The sequence below is a fragment of the Orcinus orca genome, chromosome 18 (assembly GCF_937001465.1).
Source record: "Orcinus orca chromosome 18, mOrcOrc1.1, whole genome shotgun sequence".
Classification (NCBI taxonomy): Eukaryota; Metazoa; Chordata; class Mammalia; order Artiodactyla; family Delphinidae; genus Orcinus; species Orcinus orca.
In genome coordinates this window covers 73,740,012-73,762,347 of record NC_064576.1, presented here as the reverse complement: position 1 = coordinate 73,762,347, position 22,336 = coordinate 73,740,012, and positions in this window count along the sequence as shown.

The window sequence follows — 22,336 nt, the reverse complement described above, 5'->3', positions numbered from 1 at the left end:
CTGATTATTTTACCATCATACATTGGTAAAATAATCAATGCACCAGGAAGACACAATAATTTGTAACATGTATAATCGTAGAACTTGTCAACATCCTTCAGCCAAAGGCCACTAGGAACACACTTGTAGACTTAAGCATCGGGTGCAACCAGGCAATTTCATGTAGAAGTCAAGAAAGCACAACCCGAAGAGAGTAAGCCCCTGCGCATGGTAGGTGCTTCATCAAGTCCAGCCGACTGGAAGACACTGTCAGGAAACAGCATCTCCAGGCCACCGCTCTACGGGGAGCCCTGCCCTGCTTTGTCTGAATGGCTAATGCCTCGTGTGAGCCGTGGTTCTGCATCAGAGCTTCTGGACTCTTGGGGGGCAGGGGCTGGCCTCCATGGCCCTGCCTCTTCCCCCTGGTCTTTCACCTTCTGTGGTCACCTGTGGAGGGGGATGCACTGAGGCCACTGGCTGTTTCCCTGTAGACCCCCCTTTCTCTCCGATGACAGTAAGGTCCCCTCTGGCCCATCATCCGGGACCCAAAGCCGCCCTACTGAAGCTCTCCTACACCCAGGACTGAGCACACCACTCCTGGCAGATACCGCTCCTCTTTCTGCCGGGCCTGGCTCAGCACCTCTGGCCCATCCTTCCTCCTTCCATCCTCAGCCTTTCATGCCGTCCACGTGTCCTGGATGAGGGTCACAGGGTCTCTTCTGTTGCTGTCCCTCATCCCTCCAAGCAGGGGTCTGTTTTGATGCCCACACTTCTGAGTGAGCATCACACAGCCCTTCACCACATCATCTTATTTACTGGATCTTCACCACACCTGGGGGATGCTTTTATGCTCCTTTTAAAGCCAAGGAACAAATCTTCAGTGGTTGAATTTCCCACTTTAGTGAGCTGACGGGCATGGGCATTCCCAGCGCCTCTGATACTTCATCTCTCTCTAGGGCACATTCACTTATTCATCCACTTACAAGTAGTTTGGGTGGTGATACATGTGATGAAAACCATGCCAAGTCAGGGGACAGAGAGTGGCCACCTTGGAGGAGTAGGGGGCGGTCAGGAAAGGCTTCTTTGGGGAACCGATGAGGGTGCTGGTTGAGCAGAGCCATGTGAAGGCTCTGAGAGCAGTTTCTGCAGAGAGAACAGCAATGCAAAGGCCCTGTGGTGGAAACCAGCTTGGCGGGTGTAGGGGACCTCATGATCTGTCGGGGTGAGGAGAGCAGAGCGAGTGCAGGGGAGGAGGGAGGCGCATGGGCTGAGCCCAGACCAGGCAGGGCTTTCTGCTAGTGGAAAGGAGTTGGGATTTTAGCATAAGTAGGAGGGAAATTCATGAAAATTTGTGTCTTGCACTAAATTTGGGAAGGGCAGCTAATAGGGCTTGAAGAAGAACTGAAAGACATAGCGCGCACACACACACACAGACACACAGACACACACACACACCCCACTCAGCAATATTTACAAAGCAAGCCAGGCACAAGTTCATATTCCTGTTATTGGGGTTGAGTGTGAGTATAAAGAGTGTCATGTTCCTCAGTTTGTAAACTCAACACTTCCCGTGTCCATGATTAGAAAATATAATCCTTTGCAGATAATTCTTTTCACGAGCAGTGATGTGAACCCGTGGACCAGGGGAAGGGCTGTCACAGGCTGAGCCTCACCAGCAAGGCCTCTCCTCTTCAAGGGCAGGCCTGGAGCCCGCGGATTGCTCAGATCTGAGTCGAGAGTGTGGGTGCCCTGGCGTCTGGACGATGCATCTTCTTTTTTTTTTTTTAATTTAATTTAATTTATTTATTTATTTTTGGCTGCGTCGGGTCTTAGTTGCGTCATGCGGGCTCTTTGTTGCGACACGCAGGCTTCTCTCTAGTTGCGGCGCATGGGCTTAGTTGCCCGGCGGCATGTGGGATCTTAGTTCCCTGACCAGGGATCAAACCCACGTCCCCTGCATTGGAAGGTGGATTTTTAACCACTGGGCCACCAGGGAAGTCCCTGGAAGATGCATCTTCTCCCCTCCTTCCTGCTCCTCTGGCCTCCTGCCAGGTGATCTGTCCCCATCTCCGCTCCAGAGAAGGGGATGCTGTCACCAAGAACCATCTCCACACCCTTTCAGTCTCCATCTGTGCCCCAGTAGGTGGTGGGTTCCCGCACGTCAGCACTGAGGCCACTGAGAGCCCGGGCAAGACTGGAGGGCGTGGGGAGGAGAGAGGATGAGGGTGGGCAGCGGGCAGGGCGGGGCGCCGCGGACCCTCCCGGGAAGTCTGATGGCTCTTCAGAACACCCACCTCTGGGTGGGGAGGGGCACAGCCCTGACCTTTAGCCTAGAGCGAGCAGAGGGCAGCTGTGGGGACCTGCTGTCCTTTTATGATTAGCCTGGGCAGCAGCTTTGAAGTGTCCTCACCAGGTGTGACGGTGTTGCTATTGGGAATGTGCCCAGACAATCATTTAGTCAAAACGCGATTGTAAAATACAGAGCAGGGAGCTTGGAGGGGCTGATGTGGGCCTGGGGAGAACCAGCATTACCACTTCTGAGGGTTAACAGGCCTCCAGAGCTGGTCCTTGAACTCGCTGGAGTTATCTGCAGCCGAAGCCGGTTTGGTCCATCAGGTGCCGGGAGACCCACCTCTGCCACCGTCCACAGGAGGCCTAACCGTGGTGGGACTGTGAGACTCAGGTGATGGTTCTGTGGCATCTGACGTGGCCTCCTGCTTCTCAGGCCCCAAAGTCCTGTGGCACTGACTGAATGAGGGAGGGGGTGTACAGCCTCCTCCCCAGGCTGTGCTCTCAGCATGGAGGCATTTTCAGCTGGAAAGAAGCTGCCCCCTTCATGGGGCAGCAGGTTTCTCTGGAAGCTTGTCCATGGCCTGTGGTCGACCTTCCACTGCTTTTCTGCCGCCAGGCCTCGCATGCCCACCCCCTCCACCTGGTTTCTGTTTCCCATTCCTTTAGCAGCAGCAGTGTAGGCTCTGGGGCCCCCATCTCCTGCAGACAGGCCCTCTGGGGGTTCAGCCCTGTCTCCTGGCCGGTGGGGGGGTCGGACTCCCTGCTGCTGCTGGTTCTGGTCACCCCACTGCCCTCTACTTGGTTTCTTAGCTCTTCCACCCCCTGTGGCGAATTCCTGCCCTAAATCATGGGGAGGGGATCCTGTTTTCACGGTTGAATGCTAAATTGTACACTTAGAGATTTCTACCCACTCGGGTGTCTGGTGAAGACCCAGACTGGACCAAATAGTCTCACTGAAAAGGGAAACTGAAGAAAGAGACAGAGAGACAAGCAGTTTTTGAAGGAACGGCTCCCAGGGAAGCTGGATAGCATGAGGGGAGGAGGTGAGCAAGGGTGTGACCTCAAGAGAAAGTCCCCAGAGCCTGGCTGGCCCCTCCCACTAGGCTCTGGTGTGAGTCCCCCTTAGAGGCGTCTGGACTGAAGCTGCGCCCAGCAGTCACTTAACCAGAAGCGGGGGGAGGGGGGGAGTTCCCAGGCCCCCTGAGTGGCTCCAGTGGTCTGGGAGCCGCAGTGCAGAGGAAGACCCAAATACGGAAAGAACACCAGAGGGTCGGGCAGCACGGAGCAGAGTCCGAAGAAGGCAGGTACGGGAGGGGCTCCAGGGGAGAAAGTAGAGAAAGTGTGGGCTCTTGCTGTGCTCGGAGGAGAAATCTCTGTAATTTGGCAGAGAAAGAATACTTGTAGCTTACCCCAGGCTGTAAGGGGACCCCTGGGAGCAGGACAGCGTCCCCAGGACCCTGCTCAGTGCAGACCCAGAGGAGGGCTCAGAAAACCCCTGCCGCACCTGGTGGCCACTCTCCCCGCCATCAGGGCTCCCTCTCGCCAGGTCAGGGGATGGCTAACCCCCACCAACACCAGGATGTTTCCTCAGGTTGTTTGAACAGAGAACCTGAAATTGTTGTGTGAACACCTGTTCGTAAATGAACACACTTTGGTGATGCTGTTCACAAAGCAGTGTAGGTTCTGCAGATAAATTAAGGGCTTCTGGATCCAAGATCAACATAAAAGCAACTGCATTTTGGTATAACAGCAACAAACAGAAGATGACACAGAAATATGAGAAACTTGGGGAAAAATAACTAAGTATTTACAAGACTTCTGTGGTTTGTATTGAGCATAAAAGACCCAGAGGAACATGGACAATGTACACGGACTAAAGGCTCAGTGGGCTAAAGACATCAGCCCTCCTCTAATTAATCTAGAGAGTCAACGCGTCTCAAAAAACCCAACTGGGTTTGTCTTGTGGGACTGCAGAATCTGATTCCAGAATGCATGGAGAAATGTGAGAGCCCACGCAGGGTCGGGATCGTGGCTCACTGTCGCGGAGAGGCAGGAGGATGGACGAGGGGGAGGGGGCTGCACGGGCCCCTCTAAGGAAAGGACAGCGTGCTCTCTCTCCATCTGGGTGGTGGTGACTCTGGTGTTTATTGTCTAATCTGTAGCTGATCTATTCCACATTAAAAAACATAGTGAAAAATAAAAGCAGCAGTAGAGAGGGTGTCTGGGAAGGAGCTGGACTGAGGATCCAGGCAAGAAGTGCTGAGGGTGTGAACCAAGTGCTGGCCGGGAGAATGGAGAGGCAAGGGTGGCGTCATAAAGCCTCCAGGTGGTGGCCCCCAGCGTTAGACCCCAGGGGGGTGACCCCAGGGCGTCAGTAACTGATGCTCCACTGAATAAGGGCAAGGGAATTGTCTAGAACACCCAGTGACTCCCAGGTTTCCATCTAGGAGACTGGATGCTCCGTGGTGGGTAGGGTAGCAGGGGAGTGGGTTGGAAGGGATGATACATTCTGTTTAGGGCAAGTTGAATTTGGGGTACTTGTGGGAACACCCGAGCAGATTGTTTAGTAGTCAGATGTAAGGACTGTAGCTCCACAGAGCCAGTAGCCAGCTGCCTTTGAACAATGTCCAGCCGCTAAAGATTGCTCCATGGGGTTCCTTCCTCTTTCTACCTGTCAGGAGAGGCCAGAAACCCCCAGGCGCTGGTAATTTTGCAGCCTCAGTCACTGAATGGCCTTTCTCTCGTGGGTCATCTTTCTTTACCTAAGCACAGAGTTTAATGATCTTTCAGGCTCCTTTTCCCTCAGTTATAATGTGGAACTGCTCATTATGGTACTTAAGACGCTCATTTCCCACGTAAACCTTACTAGAAATCGAATTCCTTCACTATAAGAGGGCAGCGCAATGACCTCAGCTTCCCAGGCTAAGTGGAGGAGAGAGGCACCGAAAGCTACAAGTAAACAGGAAAGGCAGAGGGAGCGAAGGAAAATGTAATCCTTATTCTAGGCCCTGGGGAGCTTGAGGGGAGGCTCCGTCCGCTCTGTGGGCCCAGATCTGGGACTCTGCCGCAGTGCCTGGGCCAGGAGCACCACGGGATCACCTGGAGAGAGGTGACCTTCCATCACCTCTCTAGCCCAGGCAGGTGGAGTGACCTGCTAAGGGGACGTGGCTGGAGGGACAGTCAGGGCTGGGGCTGGGGGCAGAGAGGTGCCAGTGCCCACGGCTTGAGGAGCACTCAGCCTTTCATGACCCTGGGAGTGACTGTTTCCTTAAGATTTTGCACCCAAGGCGCTTCTGCCTTGACTAGCCCTGGCCCCAGGGTCGCAGACCCAGGACAAAAACTCAGACCTTGCGATGCCTCGTTCACTGTTCTTTCTGCTGTACCAGCCTCTGTGGGATCATCTCTCACAAGTCAGCTCGCCAGGCACCTCAGGGCCCCTCTCTCTTCTCCCTGGCGCTCTGCTCGTGCTTATCTTAGAGTGCTGATCATTGTAAGCCGTTTCCATCACTGGGAGGGGAGGCTCCCCGACCCTCTCTTCCAGGGGTGCGCCAGGCAGTGCTGGACACCGCAGGTGCCGAACAAGGAAGCATGTGAAGAAGCGCCATTCCTTGAGGTGTCCCCCTAACCAGAGAGAGCAGGGAGGTTTGGGGAAGTCCTAGTACTCACTCCTTTGCTTCACAGCTTGTCTCTATTGAGTTAGAGGTTTTGACTGTTAATTAGACCTTCTATTAATCACATGCCCAGGGACAACCAGTCTCAAGCTTGTCAAAATAGCCCCTAAGAAGCAACCCCTAAGGTGAGACATGTAACTAAGTCCCCTAACTCTGCAGCCTGCCTCGTCAGACCCCAGCTGGACTGCATTCTGTTGGGTGGTCTTCCTGGTACCTGCTTTTTAGAAACTGCCCCACCCCCATTGCATCCATCCTTCCGTCCATGGAGACTGCCATGTTTTTAACAATGCACCCCGGTTTCCCCACTGTATTCGACTGGCCCAGGGGTGGGCAAACTGTAAACTCTGAACCAATTCCTCGTATAGGAGTTTAGAATTGGGCCTGGTAGAAAAATCAGTCTCTCTCTAGGGGCTAAATTGTGATGTGGAAGTCTATGGCCACTTCTGTTTGCAGTTTTGAGAAAGAGAAGGTAGACCTGAAAGGGAGAGAAATGAAGCAGAGGTGAGGGCCAGAGAGGTGGAGGGCCGGCTTCCCTGTGATTCCAGCTGCGGTTCCTGAGCCGGGGGTCCAGGAATCCATGAGCTGCCCTAGGTCACGAGGGGTTCTGCTGCTTGTAACCAGAAAAGCCCTGGTGAACTCAGGACTCGGCACAAGGGCGCTTGATGACCCCTCTGCCCGATGTCAGGGCCCAGCCTTGTAGCAGGGATCGGGACCCTGTTCTGGGTAAGGCCTGGCGTCCTGGATGCTCTCAGCTGGACCTTTGCTTTTCTCACCCTAGACTTGCAGCTGAGTCCTGCCTCCTCTGACTGGCTTCCTTGAGGGTGACCACTGGTTCTTTCCCTGCCTGGGGCCTCTACTGCTGGACTCAGCTTCTAGGTTCTGCCCACCTGTGCGAACACCCAGCTCTTTGGCTGGACCCACATCATCTACTGCTGTGTCCCGTGAACCTCTTGCTTTACTGCCTTTGAACCTACTCCCAGCATCTCTTTGGGGTCAGTCTCCCCAGATGCTCCTTTCCTGAGCCTCTCCCTGCCTTCCTGACGATGGAGTGAATCCTGGGGGCAAAGCCTCGCTGAATCCTAAGATACACAGTCTGCTTGTTTGTGTTTTATGTTTCCTTAAAAATTGAGGAAGGGGACTTCCCTGGTGGTGCAGTGGTTAAGACCCCGCACTCCCAGTGCAGGCAGCCGAGTTCCATCCCTGGTCAGGGAACTAGATCCCACATGCGTGCCACAACTAAGGAGCCCACGTGCTGCAACCCAGACCCGGTGCAACCAAATAAGTAAATAAATGCTTTGTAAAAATTGAGGAAGATTGTCCCTCAAGCTCCTGAAAAAGGTAATAGAAGGTCATGACTAGTGCCAAAGTCTTCACAAGTCAAGAAAATGGGTGGAAACACTGTATCTTGCCCCACTCCTACCTGTGGTGCCGAGTTGGGGTGGACATAAAAACCATCAAACAGGCAACCTCGAAAACACCCCCATCATACCAATAAACTACTTACATATTCACCACCCATATAGACAGACATCCCTGTAGATACATTAGCCGCTTTATCAAAAATTTAATACTAAATCTGACACAAGCCGCACAACACAGCCATATAAACATCACTTGTACACAACAAGTTGATGTAGCGTAAACCTCTGAAGCAAGGCACTGAAGACACCTAGATGGGCTTGCTAGTTCCATAAACACACAGGTTTGGTCTCAGCCTTTCTTTTAATTTTTAATAGAATTACGCATGCATGTATCCACAACTCTGGTGAGAATGCCCTCTAAATCCCTACGGTTAAAGGAGCAGGTGTCAGGCACTCGGTACCAGTAGCTCACAGCGCCTCGCTCAGCTGCACCCCAGCAGGAGACAGCAGTGAGAAAAATTCAGCCATGAACGGAAGTTCACTAAGCCACATCAATTAGGGCTGGTAAATTTCGTGCCAGCCACAGGGTCATATGATCAACCCAAGTTAATAGAAATACCGCGTAAAGCATGTTAAAGAGTAATGCAAAATAAAGTTACATTTTAGTTAAGCTGTAAAAAGCCATAATTAAAGTAAAAATAGACTACAAAACTGGCTTTAGCACATCCTGATTACACACAGCTAAGACCCAAACTGGGATTAGATACCCCGCTATGCTTAGCCCTAAACCCAAATAATTACAAGAACTAGATTATTCGCCAGAGTACTACTAGCAACAGCTTAGAACTCAAAAGACTTGGCGGTGCTTCACACCCCTCTAGAGGAGCCTGTCTGTAATCGACGAACCCTGATAAACCTCACCAGCCCTTGCTAGTTCAGTCTATATACCGCCATCTTCAGCAAACCCTAAAAAGGAGTAAAAGTAAGCACAACTAGAGCACATGAAAACGTTAGGTCAAGGTGTAACCCATGGGGTGGGAAGACACGGGCTACATTTTCTACACCAAGAACACTCTCTTATCTCCACGAAAGTTTATGAAACCGAAAAACCAAAGGAGGATTTAGTAGTAAATTAAGAGTACAGTGCTTAGCTGAATAAGGCCATGAAGCACACACACGCCACCCATCACCCTCCTCGAGTATCATGACAAAAATCACAACCTATTGGCAGGTACTAGTCGATTGTACGAGAGGAGATAAGTGGTAACAAGGTAAGCATACTGGAAGGTGTGCTTGGATAAATCAAAGCATAGCTTAAATAAAGCACCTAGTTTACACCTAGAAGATTTCATAACCTCTGAATGCCTTGAACTAAATCTAGCCCACACCCCTCTCCATTATAATAGCATGAACCAATCAAATAAAACATTCACCTAACATTTAAAGTATAGGAGACAGAAATTTAAATACTAATGGTGCTATAGAGAAAATACTGTAAGGGAATGATGAAAGAAACATTAAAAGTAACAAAAAGCAAAGCTTACCCCTTGTACCTTTTGCATAATGATTTAACTAGCAAAATTTTAACAAAGAACTTAAGTTAAACCATCTGAAACCAGGCGAGCTGCTTATGAACAGTTACTAGAACAAACTCATCTCTGTGGCAAAATAGAAGATTCGTCAGTAGAGGTGACAAGCCTAATGAGCCTGGTTGTCCAGAAAAAGAATTTCAGTTCAGCGTTAAATAATACCAAGAACCCCTTATAAGTTCCAATGTGTATTTAAACGTTGGTCGAAAAATGTACAGCTTTTTAGAGAAGGGTACAACCTTAACTAGAGAGTAAAAACAAAACAACACCATAGTTAGCTTAAAAGCAGCCGTCAATTAAGAAAGCGTTCAAGCTCAACAGTAAATATATCGTAATGTCAGTATTAAATAAATTAACACCTAGTCTTATTACCGGACTAATCTATAAAATTATAGAAGCAATACTGTTAATATAAGTAACAAGACACATTTCTCCTTGCACAGGTTTACATCAGCAACTAATAATATACTGATAATTAACAGGAAATCAATATAGCCCAACACTAAACTATTTATTAAATATGCTGTTAATCCAACACAGGTGTGCACCCAAGGAAAGATTTTTAAAAAGTAAAAGGAACTCAGCAAACACAAACCCTGTCTGTTTACCAAAAACATCACCTCTAGCATCACTAGTATTAGAGGCACCGCCTGCCCAGTGACAACTGTTAAATGGCCGCGGTATCCTGACCGTGCAAAGGTAGCATAATAATTTGTTCTCTAAATAAGGACCTGTATGAATGCCCACATGAGGGTTTTACTGTCTCTTACTTTTAATCAGTGAAATTGACCTCCCCGTGAAAAGGCGGGGATAACAAAATAAGACGAGAAGACCCTATGGAGCTTCAATTAGTTAATCCAAAGAAAACATGATTAAACCACCAAGGGATAACAAAATTTCACATGGATTGACAATTTTGGTTGGGGTGACCTCAGAGCACAAAAATACCTCTGAATGATTAAACCTTAGATCACTAGTCAAAGCATAGCATCGCTTATTGATCCAAAAACTTGATCAACGGAACAAGTTACCCTAGGGATAACAGCACAATCCTATTCTAGAGTCCATATCGACAATAGGGTTTACGACCTCGATGTTGGATCAGGACACCCCAATTGTGTAACCGCTATTAAAAGTTTGTTTGTTCAACGATTAAAGTCCTACGTGATCTGAGTTCAGACCTGAGCAATCCAGGTCGGTTTCTATCTATTATGTATTTCTCCCAGCACAAAAGGACAAGAGAAATAAGGCCCACTTTAAACAAGTGCCTTTAAAACAATTAATGATATAATCTCAATAAGCAAACACAAAACAATCACCCGAGACCAGGGTTTTAGTTAGGGTGGCAGAGCCCGGTAATTGCGTAAAACTTAAACCTTTATACCCAAAGCTTCAAACTGTCTCCCTAACAAAATGTTTATAATCAATATCCTAATGCTTGTTATTCCTATTCTTTTAGCCATAGCATTGTTAACATTAGGAGAATAAAAAATCCTAGGCTACGTACAACTCCGAAAAGGACCAAACATTGTAGGACCACATGACCTACTTCAACCCATTGCCGACGCAATCAAACTATTCATTAAAGAACCGCTACAACCAGCTACATCTTCCACCTCCATATTCATCACCGCATCAGTCCTAGCCCTGACTGTAGCCCTAACAGTATGAATTCCCCTACCCATGCCATATCCACTCATTAACATAAACCTAGGGGTGCTATTTATACTAGCCATATCAAGTCCAGCCGTGTACTCTATCTTATGGTCCGGATGAGCCTCCAACTCAAAGTACGCACTAATCGGGGCTCTGCAAGCAGTGGCACAAACAACCTCATGCGAGGTACCACTATCAGTTATTCTCTTATCTGTACTTGTAATGAATGGGTCTTTCACCCTATCAACCCTCACCACAACACAGGAGCAACTATAGCTGATCTTCCCATCATGGCCACTGGCCATAATATGATTTATTTCTGCCCTAGCAGAGACCAACCGAGCCCCGCTGGATCTAACAGAAGGAGAGTCCGAGCTCGTATCTGGCTTTAATGTAGAATACTCAGCAGGCCCTTTCGCTATGTTTTTCCTAGCAGAATATGCTAACATCATTATAATAAATATATTTACAACAATCCTGTTCCTGGGAGCATTTCACAACCCACATACACCAGAGCTATATACAGTCAACTTCATCATCAAAACACTGTTATTAACAGTGTCCTTCCTGTGAATTCGAGTGTCCTACCCACAATTCTGATATGACCAGTTAGTACACCTACTCTAAAAAAATTTCCTGCCTTTAATACTAGCCCTGTGCATATGACATATCACTACCCATCATAATGGCAAGCATCCCCCCACAAACATAAGGAATATGTCTGATAAAAGAGTTACTCTGATAGAGTAAATGATAGAGTTCCAAGTCTTATTTCCAGAGCTATAGGAGCTGAGCCTACCCTTGAGAATTCAGAATTTTCCATGCTACCATATTATACCACATTCTATCTATAGTAAGGTCAGCTAAATAAGCTATCGGGCCCATACCCTGTAAATATTGGTTTATGTCCTTCCTGTAAACCCCATCACTTCTATCATTATTTTAACAACTGTTGTTTTAGCGACTGTGGTTGTAATAACCAGCTTGCACTGATTACTAGTCTGAATTGGACTTGAAATAAATATGCTAGCCATTATCTCCGTTACAATAAAACATTTCAACCCATGAGCCATAGAAGCCTCCACTGAGTATTTCTTAACACAAGCCACCGCGTCAGTGTTACTTACATTAGCGGCCATCATCAGTTTACTCTACTCCAGCCAACGAACCATTACAACAATATTCAGTCCAGCAGCCTCAAACAGTGATAACCATAGCCCTGGCCAGAAAGCTAGCAATACCCCCCTTTCACTTCTTTTTTTTTTTTTTTTTGCGGTACGCGGGCCCCTCACTGTTGTGGCCTCTCCCGTTGTGGAGCACAGGCTCCGGACGCGCAGGCTCAGCGGCCGTGGCTCACGGGCCCAGCCGCTCCGCGGCACGTGGGATCTTCCCGGACCGGGGCACGAACCTGTGTCCCCTGCATCGGCAGGCGGACTCCCAACCACTGTGCCACCGGGGAAGCCCTCCCCTTTCACTTCTGAGTGCCCAAAGTAACACAGGGCATCCCATTAATGGCAGGTCTAATCCTGTTGACATGACAAAAACTTGCACCCCTATCAGTTGTTTACCAAATCTCGCCATCAATCAACCTAAGCCTAATACTATCCGTATCCATGCTGTCCATTCTAATTGGAGGGTGAGGTGGGTTAAATCAAATCCAACTCCGAAAAATCGTGGCCTACTTGTCAATCGCCCACATAGGATGAATAACAGCCATCTTACTATACAACCCAACTGTAACGACTCTAAACCTGGTAACCTACATTATAATAACTTTCACCTTATTCATATTATTCATTCACAGCTCAGCTACCACTGCATTATCACTATCTCACACATGAAACAAAATACCTGTTATCACAGCCCTTACCCTATAGCCGCCCTGCTATCGATAGGAGGACTCCCGCCACTGTCAGGATTCATACCCAGATGAATAGTTATCCAAGAAATGACAAAAAACAGTAACATTATTTTACCCACACTAACATCCATCACAGCACTACTTAACTTGTATTTCTACATGCGACTCACTCCGCAGCTCTGACCACGTTCCCCTCCACAAAGCACAGAAATAAAATGGGAATTTGACTCTACAAAGCAAGTAATCCTACCAACCATGATCATAGTATCCACAATACTCCTGCCTCTCACACCAATAGTATCAGTGTTGGAATAGGAGTTTAGGTTAAACCAGACCAAGGGCCTTCAAAGCCCTGAGCAAGTATAATTTACTTAATTCCTGCCTAATAGGTTGCAAGACTATATCCTACATGAATTGAATGCAAATCAAACACTTTAATTAAGCTAAATCCTCACTAGATTGGAGGGATACATCTCCCATGAATTTTTAGTTAACAGCTAAATACCCTAGTCAACTGGCTTCAATCTTCTCCTGCTAAAGCCGGGAGAAGCCCCGGCAGAATTGAAGCTGCTTCTTTGAATTTGCAATTCAATATGAACAATTCACCACAGGGCCTGGTAGAAAGAGGACTTAACCCCTGTCTTTAGATTTACAGTCTAATACTTGCTCAGCCGCTTTACCTGTGTTCATAAACCGCTGATTATTCTCAACCAACCACAAAGACATCGGTACTTTAGACTTGCTCTTTGGTGCCTGAGCCAGAGTAGTAGGTGCCGGCCTGAGCCTGCCTAATTCGTGTTGAACTAGGCCAGCCTGGAACACTACTCAGAGACAGCCAAATCTGCAAGGTAGTAGCAGCAGCCCACGCGTTGTAATAATTTAGAGTCATGCCCATCATAATTGGTGGCTTCAGAAATTGACTGGTGCCTCTAACGATCAGAGCATCTGATATGGCTTTCCCCTGTGTAAATACCATGAGTTTTTGACTCCTCCCCCCTTCTTTCCTATTGCTGCTGGCATCTTCAATAGTTGAAGCCGGTGCAGGTACAGGCTGAACTGTGTACCTGCCCTTGGATGGAACCTTAGCACATGCAGGGGCTTCAGTTGACCTTACTATTTTTTCCCTACACTTAGCCGGTATGTCCTCAATTCTAGGGGCTATTAATTTTATTACCACTATTATCAATAGAAAGCCACCTGCTATGTCCCAGTATCAAGCACCACTATTTGTATGATCAGTATTAATCACAGCAGTATTACTTCTATTATCATTACCTGTACTGGCAGCCGGAATCACTATACTATTAACTTAAACACAACCTTTTCTGACCCTGCTGGAGGAGGGGATCCAATCTTATATCAACACCTGTTCTGATTCTTTGGACACCCTGTACTATCTATTTTAATCCTACCTGGGTTTGGGATAATTTCACACATTGTAACCTATTACTCAGGAAAAAAAGAGCCTTTCGGATATATGGGCATGGTGTGAACTATAATATCAGTCGGGTTCTTAGGGTTCATTGTATGAGCCCACCACATGTTCACAGTAGGTACAGGCGTTGACACAGAAGCGTATTTTACATCAGCCACTATAATTATTGCTATCGCAACAGGGGTAAAAGTGTTTAGTTGACTAGCAACACTCCACGGGGGTAATAGTAAATGGTCCCCAACCATGATGGGGGCCCTAGGTTTCATCTTCCTTTTCACAGTTGGTGGGTTAACAGGTATTGTCCTAGCTAACTCCTCATTAGATAGTGTCCTTCATGACACCTACTATGTAGTTGCCCATTTTCACTATGTACTCTCAGTAGGAGCTGTCTTCACTATCATAGGAGGGTTTGGGCACTGATTCCCACTATTCCCAGGATATACACTCAACTCAACATGAGCAAAAATTCACTTCGTAATCATACTTGTAGGCGTCAACATAACCTTCCCACAACATTTCTTAGGTCTGTCTGGCCTGCCTCGACGATACTCCGACTACCCAGATGCCTACACAGCGTGAAATACTATTTCATCCATAGGCTCATTCATCTCCCTAACAGCTGTCGTGTTGATAACTTTCATTATCTGAGCGGCATTCGCATCCAAACGAGAAGTCCTAGCAGTAGAACTTACTACCACAGATTTAGAGTGGTTCAGTGGATGTCCCCCACCATATCGCACATTTGAGGAACCGACTTAACGTCAATCTAAAATAATCAGGAAAGGAAGGAATCGAACCCTCTTTTATCGGTTTCAAGCCAACACCATAACCATCAACCTGCCACGTCTTCTATCACAAAGGGAGCGAGGACCAAGGGCCCAGGACAATTTTGGGCGTCTGAAGCATCTCACCTTCAGACAGAGGGCAGGAGCAGTGAATAAACCCAGACGTTGCTCAGCAAAGCGCTAGTGGGAAATAAAGGGAGAGTCATCCTGGGCTCTGCCTCGGGGTGTCCGCAGCTGCTGTCTCACTGCAATCCAGAGACTCAGAGCTGGCCCAGCCCCGGGGAGGTAGGCATCTGAATTTTGGCAAAAACTAAAACATGAGGAGAAAGAAAAGTCATTTAACTTTTTATTTGGATGTAATTTCAAATTTACAGAAAAACTTCAAAAATAAGAATAGTAAAAGGAACGTTAATAAACCCTTCACCTAGATTCACCTGTTGTTAACATTTTAATCCATCTGCTTTACTGCTTTATCATTCTCTCTCTCTCCCTTTATTTCAATTTTTTTCTGAACCATTTGGGAGTAAGTTACATATACCAAGAACCTTTCCCCCTAAAAACTTCAATGAGTATTTTCTAAGAACAGGGATATCCTTTTACATAACCAAAGTCATCAACTTCGTGAATTTTCATAGATTGATAATTTCTTCTTTTTTTTTTGTGGTACGCGGGCCTCTCACTGTTGTGGCCTCTCCCGTTGCGGAGCACAGGCTCCAGACGCGCAGGCTCAGCGGCCATGGCTCACGGGCCCAGCCGCTCCGCGGCATGTGGGATCTTCCCGGACCGGGGCACGAACCTGTGTCCCCTGCATCGGCAGGCAGACTTTCAACCACTGTGCCACCAGGGAAGCCCATAGATTGATAATTTTAACTTAATCTACTCTTCATTTTCAAATTTTGTCAATTGGCCAATAACGAGCTTTCTAGCATTTCTCCAGGACAGGAGCTAGTCCAGGGTCGGATATTGCATTTAGTTGTTATGTCTATTTTGCCTCTTTAATCTAGAGGCAAAAATCTAATTTCTTCTTTGCAATGACCTTAGAGGTCTTCAGATCCTGCATGGTCAGGGTTGACTTGCAGAAGGACAGAAGTCACTAAATTTTTCAACCTGTGAATGTACGTGAAGCCATACCATAAACTATCAACGACAGATAAGAGGGATTATTGTTATTATTGACTTTGAACTTTTTATACCTCCACTTAACACCAGATACACTGTAAGTGGGCCATAAATATTAAATATGGTAATGACGTAGCGACATGCTTACGGAGGAGTGTTGCTTGCTGCATCCGCTGCCCCTCCTTCTCTTGTAGGGACACGGCCACACTTAGGAGCGCGCCATCAAAATTCACCGCCACTGAAGATTCTGGAAGGGCGAGCTCAGTCACTGCCGACAGCTTCACCACTTCTAGTTCTCATCCAGGGAAAACTAGTCATGCAGCAATTATTTCCAAGATGGGGAAGAGAGAAAGGAAATGAATGATTAGGAGGAACTGAAGAGATGCAAATTTCCCTTTGCTCAGAGCTGGTGGATCAAGATGCCTCTTTTCGTCCCATTTAATTTGCGTTACTTTCAAGTGGTAAAGTATGGAGAGGGTGTTGGAGGACAGGAGAAGAGAGAGGCGAACAAGAGAGACAAGAGGAAAAGGAAAGCAAACTTCCTGATACGGGGAAGGCAAGTTATTGCTATTCTATCAGAAAAATAAGACTGCAAGAAATTACCGTAGGCAAGGAAGGATCCTAATTCTTTATGGGAATCCCGATGGCCACAAGGGGAGTGTGCCTGCCCATCCCCGGGTCCCTGTCCTGTGGCCCTTCTCACTCCACGTCTGTCTCACCTGCCCCCCAGCTCTCCTGCGTGGACTGTTGGTGAGCAAGTGACTAATAGCCTCATCACGCAGCCCCTTATCTTCGGCTGAAAGTCTATTAAGTGAGAACAGTTTCCCCCTTTGCTGACTGGCTCTGGGACAGGCACCACGCTGGGCACTTTGCGTGGGGGTCAGGCTTCCCGGGTGGAACCTCCACAGGGTGCGCAGGAGGAGGGCTGCTGGCCTGCCTGCAGGACCCGTGGAGCCCCTGCAAACAGTCTCTTTGTGGGCCCTCTGGGGAGGGGGCTCTCTGAAGGGTATGAGAGCTACTCCTCAAGTTTGGTGCCAGGGCAGCGAGACTCTGGGGAGCCTTCCCAGATTCCGGGGGTGCTCAGCACCCTAAGAGCGCCCCATGCTCCCTATCAAGGCACTTACTGTGCCGGGTTACAGCCATCCCCCGCTAGCCTGTGAGCCCCACGAGGCCAGGCCCTGCTTTCCTTTTGTTCACCATTGTACGCCCAGCGCAGAGCACAAGGGTAAGTAGTAGGTACTGAAGACGTACCAGTTGCACAAGTGAATGAAGGGGTTGGGGTGGGAGGGGACAGGCATTCTAAGAACTACCAGGGCCTGTCCCCTCCCATCCTGCTGCTTACCCTGTACGTGGCCTTGTGCAAGAGGGCACAGGGAAATGGCCAATGGGAATGGAGAGACAAGCCCCCTACGATCTAGAGGACGGCTCAGCAGACGCCCTGGAAGCTAGCCACTTGAGCAGCCACCGGAGATGCCACCAGTGTCCTCAGCGGCGTTGGGTGTTTGGGTCTTTTCCACAGCTTCAGTGTTGTGGGTCCTGCAGGCTTTGGGACAAAGCACCAAGTGTCTCATCTTCCCATCCCACCAAAGTAGGCCAGGGTACGGGGCTCGGGGGGGGGCAGTGGCCGACCCCAGGGCATGGCTGGGCACTGCTCCTGAGGACGGGAGTCCAGCCAGGCACGGCCAGGGCCAACTGGGAAGGAATTGGGTGGAGAGAGAAGGCCCACGCAGCCCAGGCTTCAGGAATGCCAAAATGAGGTCTAGTTGGCATGGCCTGAAGAAACCCAGAAGCAACGTAACTACCCCTGCCAGGCAGGTTCTCTTTATCACCCTCTCTTTGCTGATGAGAGTGGCTGGGTTGCTTGTGCTGGGTTACAAGGCTGGTGCCTATCCGGCTGCCTCTTTCAGGATGCTGGCGCACCTGCCCGGTCTCAGCTTGACCTTGAGGCCCCGAAAGAAGACCCGACATCGGGGAGACTTAGGGAAATTGGAAGAGCCGGCCCAGGAGGCAACCACACCAGCTGGTGGACGGATGCATCCTGGGAAAGGAGCTCTAGCCCCACCGGGTGGTGGGATGTGTCCTGACGAAGCAGACACTGTGGCGTGCCCTAGTGGTGTGTCCTGTGGCCACAGTCTTGGTCAGAGGAAAGAACTTTGCAGCCAGGAAGGCAAGATAGGGCATCGATCTCACATGGCAATGAAGGTGTGTGCCAGGCTCCTGCGTGTGGAAATGGGAAAGCGAAGGAATGATCTGAGTAACAGACACATGGCTTCGGGCATCGCACACAGAGGCAGCAAAATAGATGCTCGGGTGAGTTGTCGGGGGCAAAAAGGCAAAAACCCAACTTAGGATATTCTGCCAACTGGAATAAATCCAAAGCAATTGTGTTGCTAAGCATTACCCACCACGAAGGGAACCATAACGTATCTTGGTTAAAAAACATACGGAAGATAAACACAAGCTGACTTACTCACTGGGGAAATCATGATTATTTTCCCACACAGGGCCACAGTCAAGGGCTGTGCCTCGCGTGTAAAGCGCTCAGTAAATATTTACTGAGTCCTTGCGTTTTGCGTGTTCCTGATGGTCTAGCGTGGTGGCGGCTGCTCTGCACTCAGACGCCACATGGCTGGTTGACATCCTGTCCTCATATTGTTCTGTCTGAAACCCCAAAGAAGGCCATTGGAGTTTAGAAGGATAGACGTCTTTCTGGGAAGATGTGGATTTGGGAGGCGCAACTCCACCCTTTGAAGGACAATGTCCCGTGCCCCTACAGAGCCTGGGAGGCTGGAGGAAGGCAGGATTGGCCCAGACGTGGTGATTCATGCTTGACAGTCGTCAGAGAAACCACTTGCGGACCTGCTGAAAACCTCATTGTGTCCCACTTAAGAGGCTGTGTTCCGGGTTGATGGAGACCTGGTAACACACAGTTCTGTTCAGTCCTCATTCTGCAGTATCCAGAACGGCCTCATCCCAGCTGTGGACCAGGCTTTCGGAGGCGGGGCCAGAGAGGCCGGCTCCCAGGGAGATTAGGACAGTGTACGTTTGCAGTGCTTGCCCATGCTGCCTCTGTGTAGGTGTGACACTGACTTAGTTCGACAGATGGCAATGCTGAGGCTCAGGTTAAGTAAGTTGCCCGAGGTGACACAGCCAACGATGAGCAGAGGTGGGATATAACACTTGACCACTCTGCCATCTGACCTCTCCCAAATAGGGAGGCTTCAGAGCTGGGTAACTGGGGAAACGGCCATAGGTTTGTGTTTGTTAAGGCCACATCCAATTCTGGAGTTTCTCCTTTTTGGTGTTCTGCTTCTTGCCAGAGAAGGAAATGATGCAGATGTCAACTGTAATTTCCGGGGCTCAAGGAGCGTTCTTTGGACAAAGCATAGATACCAGCAGAGGCAGACTGGTGTCACTGGCGGAGAACGTTCAGGTGTGTGACAAGCCAGTAACACAAATGTAAAAGTGACACAGTGTCTCAGTGAGGGTTCATATAGAGGCACAGTTGCTACAGTGTACAAATGGTGATTTATATTTGTCTCCTAGAAAATAATCATTAGTCCAGAGGTAGAAAACTCACGTGGCCTGTGGCCCTGGCAGGTGGCACAAAGTGACACGAAAGAGCCAGCTTAATCAAAGTGCACTTGCAGCTCTGGGTCCTGCGGAGAAAGTGGCTTCGCAGGCAGCTGCAACCACCGGGCGGGTTAGACATTCTGCGCACTCATAGCGACAGTGTCCCTGCCCACGAAACCCATCTGCACAGAGAAGGGCTCCAGCGTGGCTGGGAGGCTCGTCAGACAGGGAGAGGGGTGCTCCTTACGCTGCCCACTCCTTTTCCTGACATCCAGTATCACTCTGCTCGGGGTCGTCACCAAGGCATTCATTCATTCATTCATCCAGCCCTCGCTGTTCATCCCTCATCATTCATTCAGCGTCACAGTCTGTCATGCTGAGCTGAACGCTGGTTATAAAAATGGAGAAAACACAACCCCTGTCTTCAAGTTGCTAGCTGTTCAGGAAGCAGACAGACCTGTTAAACAAGTGCAGTACTGTGGGTTACGCACTTGTTATGTGGGTTACGCACGCCTGGAGATGCCATGCCTGAGAGCTGGGCTGGGGCTTTTCCAGAGAGAAGAGCCTACAGCTGGATCATAAGGATGAACGGGAGTGTCCCCAGGTAGAGGGCAATGAGGCGGGCAGGAAGGGACATCTCTGTCTGTGGAGGCAGTGCAGACAAGAAATCGCAATTGGTTGGCTAATCAAATAATCCTTCTGGCCACCCTAGCTCTCAGTTGCTGATCAATCCTAAATCCGACACTGGTTTATCTTTCTGAAAACCTAGTTTTCACCATGTCACTCCCCTGTGCCAACCCTTTCATGGCTTAGGACGGAAAGCCCAGCGTCCTTTTTTTAAAAGTATAGTTGATCTACAATATTGTGTTAGTTTCAGGTGTAGAGCAAAGTGAATCCGTTATATATGTATTTTTTCAGATTATTTTCCATTATAGTTTATTATAGGATATTGAATATAGTTCCCTGTGTTTTACAGTAAATCCTTGTTGTTTATCTATTTTATGTATAGTAGTTTGTATCTGTTAATCCCATAGTTCTGTTTATTCCTCCCCCGCCCCCCTTTTCCCCTCTGGTAACCATAAGTTTGCTTTCTGTCTGTGAGTCTGTTTCTAAAACCCCAGTGTCTTGATTGGTGCCCAAGGCCCTCCACCGTCTGAGACCCACCCACTGCTGGGCAGATGTCCTGCCCCCTGTGCCCAGCTAGCCTCTCCTTTAACAGGTGCAGGTCTCTGAAATCTCCAGCCCTGGGGGGAAACTCAAAGCCTCAGAGGCCACAGATCCCATAAGAGCGGGAGGTGGCAGAGCAGATGACAGTAGGACACCTGTGACAACAGACTGTTGGCCATTGGCGTTTCCCTGCCAGGTCTCCCAATGGCCGTGCTGGGTAGGGCCTTGCAGGGCTGTCCTGGAGGCTGTTCCAGGCTCAGTCCTGCCTCCAGGCCCTGGTCCAGGCTGGGCCCTCTCCTGCCATGTCCTCCTCTCTTGTGCATCTCCTGTCCTTTCCTCAGCACTTAACCTCCCATGAAACTTCCTAAAATACTCCAGGAAACAAAAGCTTGCCTCCTGCCGTACCCAAAACAAATCTGTCCAAAACCGGATTCATCTTCCTTTTCCAAACTAGAGGAGTGCAGCAGCTGATTTAACAGCATCCTCACTTGTACTCATCTGGAAAGCGCCGTTTGTCCTTGATTCACAGGGAGTAAATCTGGCTGTGCAGTCAGTGTCTGGGTTCAAATCTGTGACTTGGGTGACTGACTTAACCTCTCTGAGCCTCGGATTCCTTATCTACGTCAGGGCCAATAACAGGCCTTCCTCTAGGAGTCGGTGACGTTGGCCAGCTGGCACCATGCTGGGCTTGCAAAGGACTCAGGTGATCCCTGCTTGTCCTCCGTCTCCTGAATTATCCCTACGGAGAAGTGCTTTTCTGTCATGGAGTTTGTGCCCGAGCTTCACACCTCGGACAAGCAGGCTCCTATTAGGAATATCATTAGGGCCGATTTCCCTGAACGTCCCATCCTTCCCCTCCTCCCCATGGGGCTGCACTGGCCCAGTGACCGGCTGCTGGGGCGGAGGAGACCTCCAGACACAAGACGATATGAAAGGGGGAAGAGAAAGAGTTCATATTCTGGGAAAACAAAGCAAAGAAATGTGTATGTTGATATTTGAGATGGCCGGCAGCTCCCCTTCCCTCTGGGGAAAGAAAAGCCGGCGGGTTTCCAGGCGGGTTGGGCCAGGCCCCACTTTCGAGGCCACAGCCCCACCTGGTGGCACTGTCACCACATGGTCACCTCTCCTGCTGGGGCCTGACTGTCACTGTCCTCCTACTGACAAGAATCTGCCCATGATTTCACCACCAAACACAGTATCTGATTTACTTCCTCTACAATAAACCGTTGCCACTGGGAAGGTTCTGTTCATTCCTGTCCCAACGAGACTTCCATCTGGGGCAAAACATTCTTTTCTAAAGGGGAAATGCCATTTCGGCAACATAAATCTGACACACCTCATACTCGCCTGGATTGTAGGGAAGCGCCCATTTCTCTAGGATAAAGAAGTCACCTTCCAGGCTGATACCTGCACAGGTAGCCTGCCTCCCTCTACGCATCTCCTGCTCTCTCCTGTGCCCCCGCTGCTCCCCCTCAGCATCCTGCTGCGGGTCTGGGCACCTGGCAGCCCCTCCTGGGAGCGGTCTTCCCGTTCCTGGCGGGTTCGTCAGGTTCATTCTGAGCTGCTTGGACCCAAATGCCACCTTCACTCTGTGCCCTCAACGATAAAATCGTGACCGTGTGTCCTCTCCCTTATGACACTGGGAGTGTCTGGCCCTTATTTATTATCTGTTTCTCTCCCACCTACAACGTGAGCATCCTTCATGTTTCACGTTTGTGTTACTGGTCTTGTTCTCTGTTTTCCTGGCAGCATAGAGTGCCTGGCTATAGACACACTCCATAACCGTTTGTTGAATGAACTCATTAATTTATCTTTCAAAACTGGGCTCCTCTGACAGCTCAGCAGCCC